Raw genomic sequence first — 12,705 nt, forward strand, 5'->3', positions numbered from 1 at the left:
CAACAACCAAGATATGGAAGCAAATTAAGTATCTATTGATAGATGCATGGGTAAAGAAGATGCGATTGAAATAAAGAATATACATACACAATGAAATGTTATACAGTCATAAAAAGAATGAGATGTTGCAATTTGAAGAACATGGATGGACCTAGAGGACATTACAAAATAAGTCAGAAAAAGATTTCACATGCCTGTGGAATCTAAAAAACAAAACAAATGAACAGCAGTCATAGATACAGAGAACGAACTGGTGGTTGCCAGAGGGGAGGGTCTCAGAGTCTGGGCAAAATAGGTGCGGGTATTAAGAGAAACAAACTTCCAATAACAAAATAAATAAGTCACAGGTATGTAATGCACAGTACAGAAAATATTTGATGATACTGTACAGTGATAGGGTAGACCTACCATTGTGATCAATTTGTAATGCATATAAACGTCAAACCACTATGTTGTACCCCTAAAACTAATATTAATTGTAAAGCATACCTCAGTAAAAATATAAGAGAATAAAACAAATTAAAATGTTTATGAATTCATAGCTAAAATGTTCAGGAATAGAGTCATTTCTCAAAAGAAAGGAATGCAGTTCATAATAATAACGATAAAATTTACTGTATCTAATTCTCATTAAACATGTTTTTGGTCTGGTATTTTAGTATTGATTGTTTACCATCAGAGAAAATTGATTAGTAACTCCAAGGATATTTGCATTTCTAAGGAGAAAAAAATTTTTAAAAGTCATAAGAACACTTAATGTCACAAAATGAAATTTGAAAAAAAACCACAGAATGTAACTTTCCCGATTCATGATGAGATTAAAGTGCAAAAAAGAAAAATATAACTTATAGAGATAACTAAAATTTTGATACTTTAAAATTATTGCTAGTGATAATGATTTGCTAGTATTTTTTCATACCATTTCCAATTTATGTAAAAGGTTTTCTATTGAAATTTGGCACTTCAAAGTAATTACTGAGCATAAATTTTATTAACTATGTAAAAAATCAGTATAACTTTTAAGGCGCTTGTAATTTAAAGAATTAGTTTTTCTTAAGTACAAGATATTTAGAGCTTAATGTAATATCAGCTACTTTAAAGCAATGTAGAATAAAGCATGCCACAGACAACAATTAGGAATCAGCAGGACCCAAGAGCTTTATGCTATTTTGCATTTTATGTGTTTACAAAGCGGCAACCTATTGGCATTTAATTCCGTATTTACTGTCTCTTGTGTCTTGTTGCACAGCAGGACATGGAATGAGCAATAAACATGTTATCATAAGTATTGTACTGAATGAAGATCTAATTAAATCACAACTTTAAAAATAAAGTCTTCTGTGTCACTCTTGGGTTTGATATCTTCAATTCACATATTTACTTTATCAACTTATTTGTACTGAATTACAAAAATATACCAAAATAATTTAATGCATAAAACTTTTCAGAAGAAAAAAATTATTTTTAATATATTAGCATATAGGGCAGGTATTTACTCTTTATGACTTGAAAATTATATGAATATATAATTTAATATGGTATTCAATAGGTCTCTTCATAAACATACTGAACTTATATAACAAGAATATCAAAGAAATAATACAAATGATTCATTTGAATTTCACTCAGTACATGTATATTTTTGATTCTTCCTTGAAGAGGTATAATCAACTTTTATCTAGGGTCTTTAGAATAAATTAATTTTCAACTGGCTATCATAATTTATATACTTGGCAATGAATGGCTAAGTAACTCCTTTCTTCAAGGGAATACAATTATGGGGGTTATTCACCTGAAATTGTATGAGTGAATTAAAATAATAAAATTATAATTATACTAAGTGTACTGTTTCTGTATGTATAAGAGAAGAGAGGAGAAAAAGGTGAAGATAAAATATATAGAATTTTCAAACTTTATACTATTATAACATCTGGAGACTTTGTTGCACATTCGTGTTAAAAGTGAGATAAAAATTAACAGAAACATTGAATAGTCACAGAGGAAGCCTGGATGTTACTTTGAATTTTGTTTTTGTTTTTTTTTTTCTCTATTACAGTAATAATGAAAGAAATTATATGGCAAAGAGGTAGAGATCACATCTAAAAAACTTACATCAAAATGAATAAAATACAGGTTGATAATTGAACTTATCAAAATGAAGTTTAAATACTGAAAACCATTACTATATATCCAAACAAGCAATGGTCTAGGTTCAAGAACTTTAAAACAACAAAAAGATGTAAAAATCAACAAGATCCAGATTGGCATTATAATCACCTGAGCTAAGGATTGCTCCCTATCTTGTCAGAAGAAATAAGGGTATAGACAAAGGATTAGAACAAGAAACCGAAATCATAAGTAACAATAGCTTGATAGATCAAGTTTTAATGAATCTTAATATATACTTTTTTCCAAGTTTAGAATTTTGTCCTGAACATATGAGAATTTACAGTAAAATATGTATGAAAAAGGAGGAAGACAATTTTGAATAGAAGCAGAGACATCATTTATATGTGAAAGCTTTACTACATAATCTGCGATTAACTTTGGGAAATTATAGTTTAGTTAAATATAAACACGTAGACTGGAGGCAGGAACATTGGGTTTTCAATTCATCTTGTGTCCTTTGACAAGATATCAAACATCTCCTGAGTTAATCAACTTAGAAAATCCACTTATGTTTCCTTATGGAATTTTGTAATAATTAAGTCAAATATTATGTTAAAGTACTTACCACGATGCCAATGGTATATTAAGCATTTTAATATGCCAGTTTCCTTTAGTTAAGATTTCTTCTGCTGGTATTTATAATGTTATGTGAAACATTAAACAAATAGACAAATATAAATAATGATGACGGTATCAGATGAAGTTTTCGAGGAATTTGAAGTATTTTTAAAAAGCCCATTGAGAATGTTTTATTATCCTGAAAGTTGAGATATTTACTTATCCTGTATTTTATTTTATTTTATTTTGTTTGTCTTTGCCATTTCTAGGGCCACTTCTGTGACATATGGAGGTTCCCAGGCTTGGGGTCTAATTGGAGCTGTAGCTGCTGGCCTACACCAGGGCCACAACAACGTGGGATCTGAGCCTCATCTGCAACCTACACCACGGTTCACAGCAACGGCAGATCCTTAAGCCACTGAGCAAGGCCAGAGTTCGAACCCGCAACCTCATGGTTCCTAGTAGGATTCATTAACTACTGAGCCACTACAGGAACTCCTATCCTGTATTTTAAATAATCTTAAAAATTCAGAAAAAAATCAGCTTGAAATATATCCATGGCATTTAATATGAATGTTGTATAATCCAATAGGAAGATGAGTGTAGCATTATTTACAGTATAATATTAGCATCTAAAATTGTGTTCTTCAGATATGATACTGGATTAAAAGACTTAGATCTTTTGTCTTTAAAGGAGGGGATGTTTTCGAGAACTTTGACTGACTGTTACCAAGTGGCAAAAATATCAGATAATAGAAGATTCTTCATAGTTTCCTTTAGAACAAAAGAAGTCAAAGATATGTTAGCATCAATTTGTTTTATGATTTACTTTGTCTCTTTCTATGTCCCTCATTCTCTTTCCCTCTCATTCACTTTCCCTTCTCTCCCTTTCAGCAAAATAAAATCAAGTTGATTCTCCTTGAAATGTATTGTCTCATCTTGTCATTTTTAAAGCCTCTTAGACTTTTTAAAATTATCTGGATCCCGTATGAATAAATATGATATAGACAGAGCTACATATCTATAAATTAAGAATGATGAGGTGGAAACCTCAAAAGAGTTGGAGCTAAGACTTTAAGTTCCTGATATTTACAGAATGGAAGATTTCCTAATTACATTTCTGTCTCCTCAACTACTTCATCTTACTATTCTGATTATCAGTACAAATACATAGCGGGATAGCAAATTAAGTTAATAAGAGAAAGTCATGATTGTACAGAAAAACCTCAGATGTTTTTCACCTTTCTAAATTGGTAATTTCTTCTTTGGAATGATATAAAGACATAGGTATTTGAACTCATCTTCAATCAGTTAACTCGTTTATTTAAGATTTTTGTCTATTGGCTTGGCATATATAGAATTTATACCTCTTTCTCTTTCTTTCTTTCTTTCTTTCTTTCTTTCTTTCTTTCTTTCTTTCTTTCTTTCTTTCTTTCTTTCTTTTTCTTTCTTCTCTCTCTCTCTCTCTCTCTCTCTCTCTCTCTCTCTCTCTCTCTCTCTCTCTCTCTCTTCTTTCTTTCTCTCTTTCTCTCTTTCTCTCTTTCTTTCTGCTTCTCAGGGCCACACCCAAGGCATATGGAGGTTTCCAGACTAGGGGCTGAATTGAAGCTGCATCTGCCAGCCTATGCCACAGCCACAGCAGTGCAGGATCTGAGCTGTGTCTGTGACCTGCACCACAGCTCACAGTAATTCCAGACTTTAGCCCACTGAGCAGGACCAGGGATCAGACGCACAACCTCGCGGTTAGTAGTCAGATTCATTTCTGCTGCACCACAATGGGAAATCCTAGACTTTACGCTTTTAAAGAAGATTATTTTAAAAGAAAAAAAAAACCCTAAATTTAGTTTTATTGTTTTATATAAGTTGATCTATGAAAAAAATTTTTTTTGACATTTCTATCTACTAGGGGTATATGAAAAAAAAATTACATAAACATATTAAAACATATTTTACCATCAAAAATCTAGTGAATATCCAGGTGATTTCAGTTTCTTTAAACTCTTATTATTTCAGTATGTATAAATTACAGTATGTGATATATATCACAAAGGACAACAAATGAAAAAAATTTAAAGGCTTTGAAAGTTCTAAAATCAAAAGATAGACTCTTAAAAAGCAAGAGTACAGACATTTGGCAATATACTTATTTCCTGTCCATACTTCAGTCCTAAGTGGATATTTGGAGTGCACAACAGATAAACAAACTCAGTTTTGTATCACATGTTCTAACTTTAAAGGATGCTTCTTGCTACTGAGTAGAAATGAAAACAAAGTAAACATTTATCTTCACTTGTCATTAAGTATCCTGCTGATAAGTTGGAATGCTCATATAACACTGCTACCTAAATTAACGTCAAGTTGAAGGCAATTGCTAAGTAGGTTAGTTATGCCATTTTGGCAATTTAAAGCCCATGAATCATTAACACTGCTGTGTATAATATATGAATCTTAAGAGAGTAAATCTGAAGAGTTCTTGTCCCAAGAATTTTTTTTCTCTTTCTTTAATTTTGTACCTATGTAAAATGATGGATGTTCAGTAAATTTGTGCTTATCACTTCATGTTGTATGTAAATCAGTTCATTATGCTTCTATACTTTAAACTTACAGTTCTGTATATCAGTTCTATCAATATAATTGGAAAACAAAATAATAAAACTCATAAGTCATCTCAAGATTGGCAACACCTAATATATTTTAGAATGATTATTGTCAGCTTTCTATCTGAAAGTAAAACATTTATTTCTTTATTTTGATTTATTGAAATATAATTAAAAATTAAAATTGTGATATACTTAAAGTGTGGGAATTTCCCTAGTGGTCTAGTAGTTAGGATTTCATGCTTTCACCATTGCAGCCAGATTCAATTCCTGGTCTGAGAATTAAGATCCCACAACAAGCTGCTGCAAGCCCCTCCCCCAAAAAGTGTGAACATAATTTCATATATATATTATAAAATAATTTCAATCATTGAGTTATTTAACACATCTGCTCCTTTATCATTTCACATATTTACCAGTTTTTTGGTAAGAACAGAGTTCTATTTTCCCAGCAAATTTCTATTATATAGTACAATAGAGTATTACCAACTTTAGTCACCATGTTTCATATTATATCTTCAGAACTTATTCATCTTACAGCTGAAAGTTCGTACTCTTTTACCATTTTCTAACTAGTTCCTCTACTCACCATTCTAATCTTCATTTCTATGAGACTGACTTCTTTTTAGATTCCAAATTTAAGTGACATTATGCAGTATTTGTGTTAGTCTGTCATATTTCACTTAGTACAATTCCCTCCAGTTTTATCCATGTTTCTGTACATAACTAGGTGTCTTTCTTTTCTAAGGCTGATTAAGATATATACATATATGTAATATATATTTTAAAGTTATATCTCATATTTAAAATATATACTCATTTTTTGATGGATACTTAGACTGTTTCTATGCCTTGATTATTGTGAACAATGCTTCAATAAACACGGTAGTACAAATATTTCAAGATAGTGATTTTTTTTCTTTGAATATCTACTCAGAAGTAGGATTGCTCGATCTTATACTATCTCTGTTTTCACTTTATTGAGGAAACTTCATACCATTTTCTGTGGTGGCTGTACCAGTTCACATGTCCAGAAAAGTGTACAAGATTTTCTCTTTCCTACATATCTTTTCCAGCATTCGTTATCTATCATCTTTTTGATAATAGATATCCTAACAGGTGTGAGTTTTCATGGTGGCTTGGATTTGCATTGCTCTCATGACCAGTGATAAGGAGTACTGTTTAATTTACCTGTTTGTCTTATTTGAAAAAAAAAGTCTGTTTAGCCTTTTAATTGAGGTATTTGTTTTTTGTATGCATTTATTTTTGGTTTAACATTTTTTGATTATACTGTAGTTGATTTACAATGTTGTACCAATTTCTGCTGTACAGCAAAGTGACACAGACCATATATATATATGTACACATTTCTTTTCTTGTATTATCTTCCATCATGGTCTATCCTGAGAGATTGGATAAATATATTACAATGTGATCTACAGTAAGACCTCACTGCTTATCCATTCTAAATTAATAGTTTGCATATACTAAACTCCAAGTCCCATTCCAACTCCCTGGCCCCTCCCTCTTGGCAACCACAAGTCTGTTCCCTACGTCTGTAAGTCTGTTTCTGCTTTATAGACATGTTCATTTGTGCAATATATTAGATTCCACATATAAGCGATATATTTGTCTTTCTCTTCCTGACATACTTCACTTAGTATGAGAAAATCTAGTTGCATTTATGTTGCTGCAATTGCATTATTTTATTCTTTTTTATGGTTGAATAATATTCCATTGCATACAGGAGCCACATACTCTTTATCTATTCCTTTTATGATAGACATTTAGGTTGCTTCCATGTTTTGGCTATTGTGAACAGTGCTGGAATGAACATAGTGATGCATGTATCTTTTTGAATGATAGTTTTGTCTGGATATATGCTCAGGAGAGAAATGTGTGGATCATAATGATAGTTCTATATTTAGTTTACTGAGGAACTTCCATATTATTTTCCACAGAGGTTGTACCTTTTTACTGTCCCACCAATAGAGTAGGAGAGTTCCCTTTTCTTCACACCCTCTCCAGCATTTGATATCTATGGACATATTAAAGGTGGTCATTCTGACCAGTGTGACATGGTACTTTGCTGAGACCAGCACAGCAGGCGAGGGCTGAAGAACAAGTATTGTGGAATTTAAGAGAAAGTTAACATAAAACAAGACACAGAGACGTTTATCTTAAGTAACGGTGGGAACTGGGGGACTCAAGGTCTCAGGGACCAAGAGCACTGCCTCAAGAAATCACACTGTTTTTATTGTGCTCTTTAGGATTACATCAAGTGAGGAGGGAGCTATAGGTGCAGGATATAGTTTTTTATTATTTTAAAAGTCACATAGTCGGTAGCTGGTTAAGCTTTTATTTTGACCTTAGGCATTTAACAATCATTAGCATTGAGGAAGATTGGTATCAACTATCTATGCATTGCATTTTAGAGAATCACCATTGTGCTTCTGCAGACAGCAGCAACCCAGAGTGCCTAGGTTTTCACTGCAGTTCTCTTTGCTAATACCTATCCTGCTAACAACCCCTCATAAACCCCTTGGGGCTATGAGGATCATCTTCCTCTTATTGTTTAGAGGACATATCATGCTGTGTGAATGGCGTGCCTATCTGCACAGGTCCAGCATGCCTAGACCAACACACTATGTTCTTATTCAGATGACCACATGAATAACTTATGCCTTTAGGTCTTTGTTCTTAAGCTTAAGTCATTTGCCAGTACTACGACTGTCTTTTAAGCAGGAATATGGAGTAAAGTAAAACAGGACAAAATGGAGTTTTTGGCATAGAAAATAGAAGCAAAGAGGCTAAGAAAAGATTGTAGAAACATGTCTCCCAACAGCACCTCACTGTAGTTTTGATTTACATTTCTTTAATAATTAGTGATGTGCATTTTCTCAAACGCCTACTGGCCATCTGTATATCTACTTCAGAGAAATGCCTATTTAGGACTTTTCATTTTTTGATTTGGTTGTTTGCTTTTTTTGTTATTGAGTTATATGACTTATTTGTATATTTTGGAGATTAAGTTCATGTCTGTTGTACTGTTTGCCAGATATTTTCTCCCCACTCCATAGCTTATCATTTTGTTTTACTTATGGTTTCCTTTACTTTGCCACAGCTTACAAGTTCAATTAGGTCCTATTTATTTATTATTTATTTATTTATTTATTTATTTATTTATTTTAATTTCTATTGCACTGGAAGACTGACCTAAGAAAATATTTTCATGGTTTATGTCAGATAATGTTTTGACTATGTTCTCTTCTTGGTGTTTTATGGTGTCCTGTCTTATGTTTAAGCTTTTAGCCATTTTGAGTTTATTTTTGTGCATGGTATAAAGTTGCATTCTAGTTTCACTGATTTACATGCAGCTGTCTAGTTTTCTCAGTAACACTTTCTGAAGAGACTTTTTCTCATTTTATATTCTTGGTTCTTTTATATTCTGGGTTTATTTCTGGGGTCTCTATTCTATTCCATTGATATGTATGTCTGCTTTTGTGATGCCACTACCACAATGTTTTGATGACTGTGACTTTGTAATATTGTCATAAATCTGGGAGAGTTATGCCTTCTGCTTTTTTTTGTTTGTTTGCTATATTATTTCTTATTTCAATTGGTTTTTTTTTTTGTTTTTTCCTCAGGATTGCGTTGGCAATTCTGGGTCATTTATAGTTCCATATTAATATTTGGAATATTTGTTCTATTTCTATGAAAAATATTATGGGCAATTTAAATAGGGATCACATTAAATCTGTAGATTTCTTTGGGTAGTGTGGCCATTTTAACAGTATTAATTCTTCTAATCCAGGAATTTGGTATATCTTTCTGTTTATTTGAATCCTGTTGGATTTATTAATGCTTTATAGTTCTCAGAGTATAAGTCTTTATTCTCCTTGTTCAGGTTTATTACTAGGTATCTTAATTTTTGGTATGATTTTAAAAGTATTTTTTAATATTATTTTATAATATTTAATTGTTACTGTACAGAAATAAACAGATTTCTGAATATTAATCTTGTATACTACTTTGCTGAATTCATTGATCAGTTAGAGTAGTTTTTGTTTGGAGTCCTTAGGATTTTCTATATGTAGTATCATGTTTTCTACATATAGTGACAATTTTACCTTTCTTTTCCAATTTAGGTTTTCTTCCTTTCTTCCTTTCTTCCTTCCTTCCTTCCTTCCTTCCTTTCTTTCTTTTTCTTTCTTTCTTTCTTTCTTTCTTTCTTTCTTTCTTTCTTTCTTTCTTTCTTTCTTTCTTTCTTTCTTTCTTTCTTTCTTTCTTTCTTTCTTTCTTTCTTTCTTTCTTTCTTTCTTTCTTTCTTTCTTTCTTTCTTTCTTTCTTTCTTTCTTCCAACGTCCTTCCTTTGTTCCTTCCTTCCTTTATCTTTCTTTCTGGTTGTTTTGGATAGGATTTCCAATACACTACTGAATAAACATGATTAGAGTGGACATCCTTATTTTGCTCTATGTTTTAATAAGAAGGCTTTCAGCTTTTTGCTGTTGAGTATTACATCGACTGTGGGTTTGTCATAAATGGCTTTTATTATGTGAAGTTATATTCCCTCTCTACCCACTTTGGTAAGAGTTTTTATCATGAATTTATGTTTGATTTTGTCAAATGCTTTTTCTGCATTTATTGAGATTATCATGTGTTTTTCTTTTTTACCTTTCTATTGTTAATGAGGTTTATTACATTAATTAATTTGTGTATGTTGAAGCATCCCTGTGAATTGGGGATGAATCCCACTTGATTTAGTGCATGGTCTTTTTTATATGTTGTTGGTTTTGGTGTTGTAAAATTTTGTTGAGAATTTTTGTATCTATATTCATCAAATATTTTGGCCTATAAATTTCTGTTTTGGTGGTATCTTTGGTTTTGGTATATAGTGATGGTGGTTTCATAAATGTCTTTGGAAGTGTTCCTTCTTAAATCTTTTGGAAGAATTTTAAAAGAATGTGTATAAATTCTTTCTATGTTTGGTAGTATTTGCCTGTGTAGCCATTTGGTACCTGACTTTTGTTTGTAGGTTTAAAAAAAATTATTATTTGATTTTATTTTTAGTGATCAATCTGTTCAAATTTTCTATTTCTTTTTTATTCATTTTGGTAGGATGTATGTTTCTAAAAATATGTCCATTTCTTCTATCATGTCAAATTTGTTGTTATATCATTGTTCATAGTAGTCTCTATTTTTTTTTATTTCTGCAGTATCTGTTTAGATTTCTTCTTTTTTTTTATTCCTTATTTTTTTTATTTGGGTTCTTGGTGAGTCTGGCCAGAGGTTTGTCAATTTTGTTTACCTTTTCAAGGAACCAGCTCTTGGTTTTAAAAATTTTTTTAAATTTCTATTTCATTGATTTCCTCCTTGATTTTTATGATTTCCTTTTTGCTGACTTTAGGTTTTGTTTGTTCTTCTTTTTCTAATTATTTTAGGTGGTAATTTGGGTGTTGAGTTGAGATTTTTCTTCTTTTTTGATTAAGTCATTTGTTGCAATGAACTTCCCTCTAAAAACTGCTCTTGTAGCATCCCATAGGTTTTGTATGGTTGAGTTTTTTTTTTCTTTTTGTCTTTTTAGGGCTGCACCTGCGACATATGGAGGTTCCCAGGCTGGGTCCAATCAGAGATGTAGCTTCTGGCCTATGCCACAGCCACAGCAATGCAAGATCTGACCCATGTCTGCAACCTATACCACAGCTCATGGAAAACCTGGGTCCTTAACCCACTGAAAAAGGCCAGGGATTGAACCTGCATCCTCCTGGATCCTAGTCAGATTTGTTTCTGCTGAGCCATGATGGGAACTCCTGTGGTTGAGTTTTCAATCTTGTTTGTCTCAAAGTATTTTTTTTTTATTTCCTTTTTGATTTCCTCATTGACCCATTGTTTTTTCTAGTAGCATATTGTTTAGTCTCCATGTAGTCAGTTTTTTTCTCTTTACTTTTCCTGTGGTTAATTTCTAGTTTCATGCCATTGTTCTCAGAGGAAATATTTGAAATAATTTATATACTCTTAAGTTTCTTGAGGTTAGATTTATATCCCAGAATGTGGTCAATTGTAGAGAATTGTCCATGTGTACTTGAAAGGAATATATATTCTCTTTTTTTTCTTTTTTTTTTTTGGCTGCTGTCTTCTGAAAATATCAATTAAGTTGAACTGGTTTTTTTTGTGTCATTTATTATTGATGTTGTCTTCTTAATTTTCTGTCTGGAAGATCTGTCCATTGATATGAAAGGGGTTGAAAATCTCCTACTATTGTGTTCACATCAATTTCTCCTTTTATGTCTGTTCGTATTTGTTTTATGAATTTGGATGTTCCTATTTCAGGGGCATATATGTTGACAAGTGTCATATCCTCTTCTTGAATAATCCTTTTATCATTAAATACTGTTTTTCCTTATCTTGCTTATGGCCTTTGTTGTAAAGTCTATCTGTCTGAAGACAAGTATTGTGACTCTACTTTCCTGTCATTTCCATTTGCATGAAATATGTGTTTCCAATCACTCACTTTCAATTTATTGTGCCTTTTGCCCTAAGGTAGGACTCTTGTAGGCAGTGTATTGTAGGCTCTTTTTTTTTTTTTTAATTCCAGTCTGCCACTCTCTGTCTTTTGATTGTAGTTCATTGACATTTAAGCTAATTATTGATAAATACATATTTATTGCCATTTTAAACCTTTTTCACATTGATTCTGTTTCTCCTTTGTTTCCTTTTCTTTTCTTGGTTTGATTATTTCCTTTTATTTTTTTGTTGTGTCCTCTTTGGCTTTTGTGAATAAATTCTTTGTTTTTGATTAGTGGTTGCTCTGTTTTTCAAGTATGTTAAGCCATTCCTATATCTGTTTGCTTTAGAATGCTAGTGATATAAACAGACACATTCTTAAAAAAAAAGATGATTCTAGATTTTCTTATACTCTTTCCCCCACATTTTATGATTTTGTTGCCCTGTTTTTCATTTTCTTGTTATACTTTTACTATTTATTATGTTTATCATTGCTTTCACAAGAAGGTTGGCTTTTGTTTCATTTTGTTTGTTTTTGATCTGTATATTTGTTAATTTGTTTACTTTCCACTTGTGATTTCCTCCATCCTATATCTTATTACTTCTTTTCTATTTTAAAACCTTTCAACATTTATTTTAGAATAGCTTTAATATTGCTGTATCATCTGACTTTTTTTTTTTTTTTGTCTGAGAAATTCTTTATTTATCCTTGTGTTTTAAATGATAATCTTGCTGGGCAAGTATTCTAGGTTGCAAATTTTTCCCTTCTAAAGCTTTGAATATATATATATTCAAAGATTATATATATATAATCTTTTTGTCTTTTTAGGGCCACATCCATAGCAAATGGAAATTCCCAGGCTAGGGGTTTCATCAG

This window comes from Phacochoerus africanus, chromosome 13, assembly GCF_016906955.1.
Source record: "Phacochoerus africanus isolate WHEZ1 chromosome 13, ROS_Pafr_v1, whole genome shotgun sequence".
Lineage (NCBI taxonomy): Eukaryota > Metazoa > Chordata > Mammalia > Artiodactyla > Suidae > Phacochoerus > Phacochoerus africanus.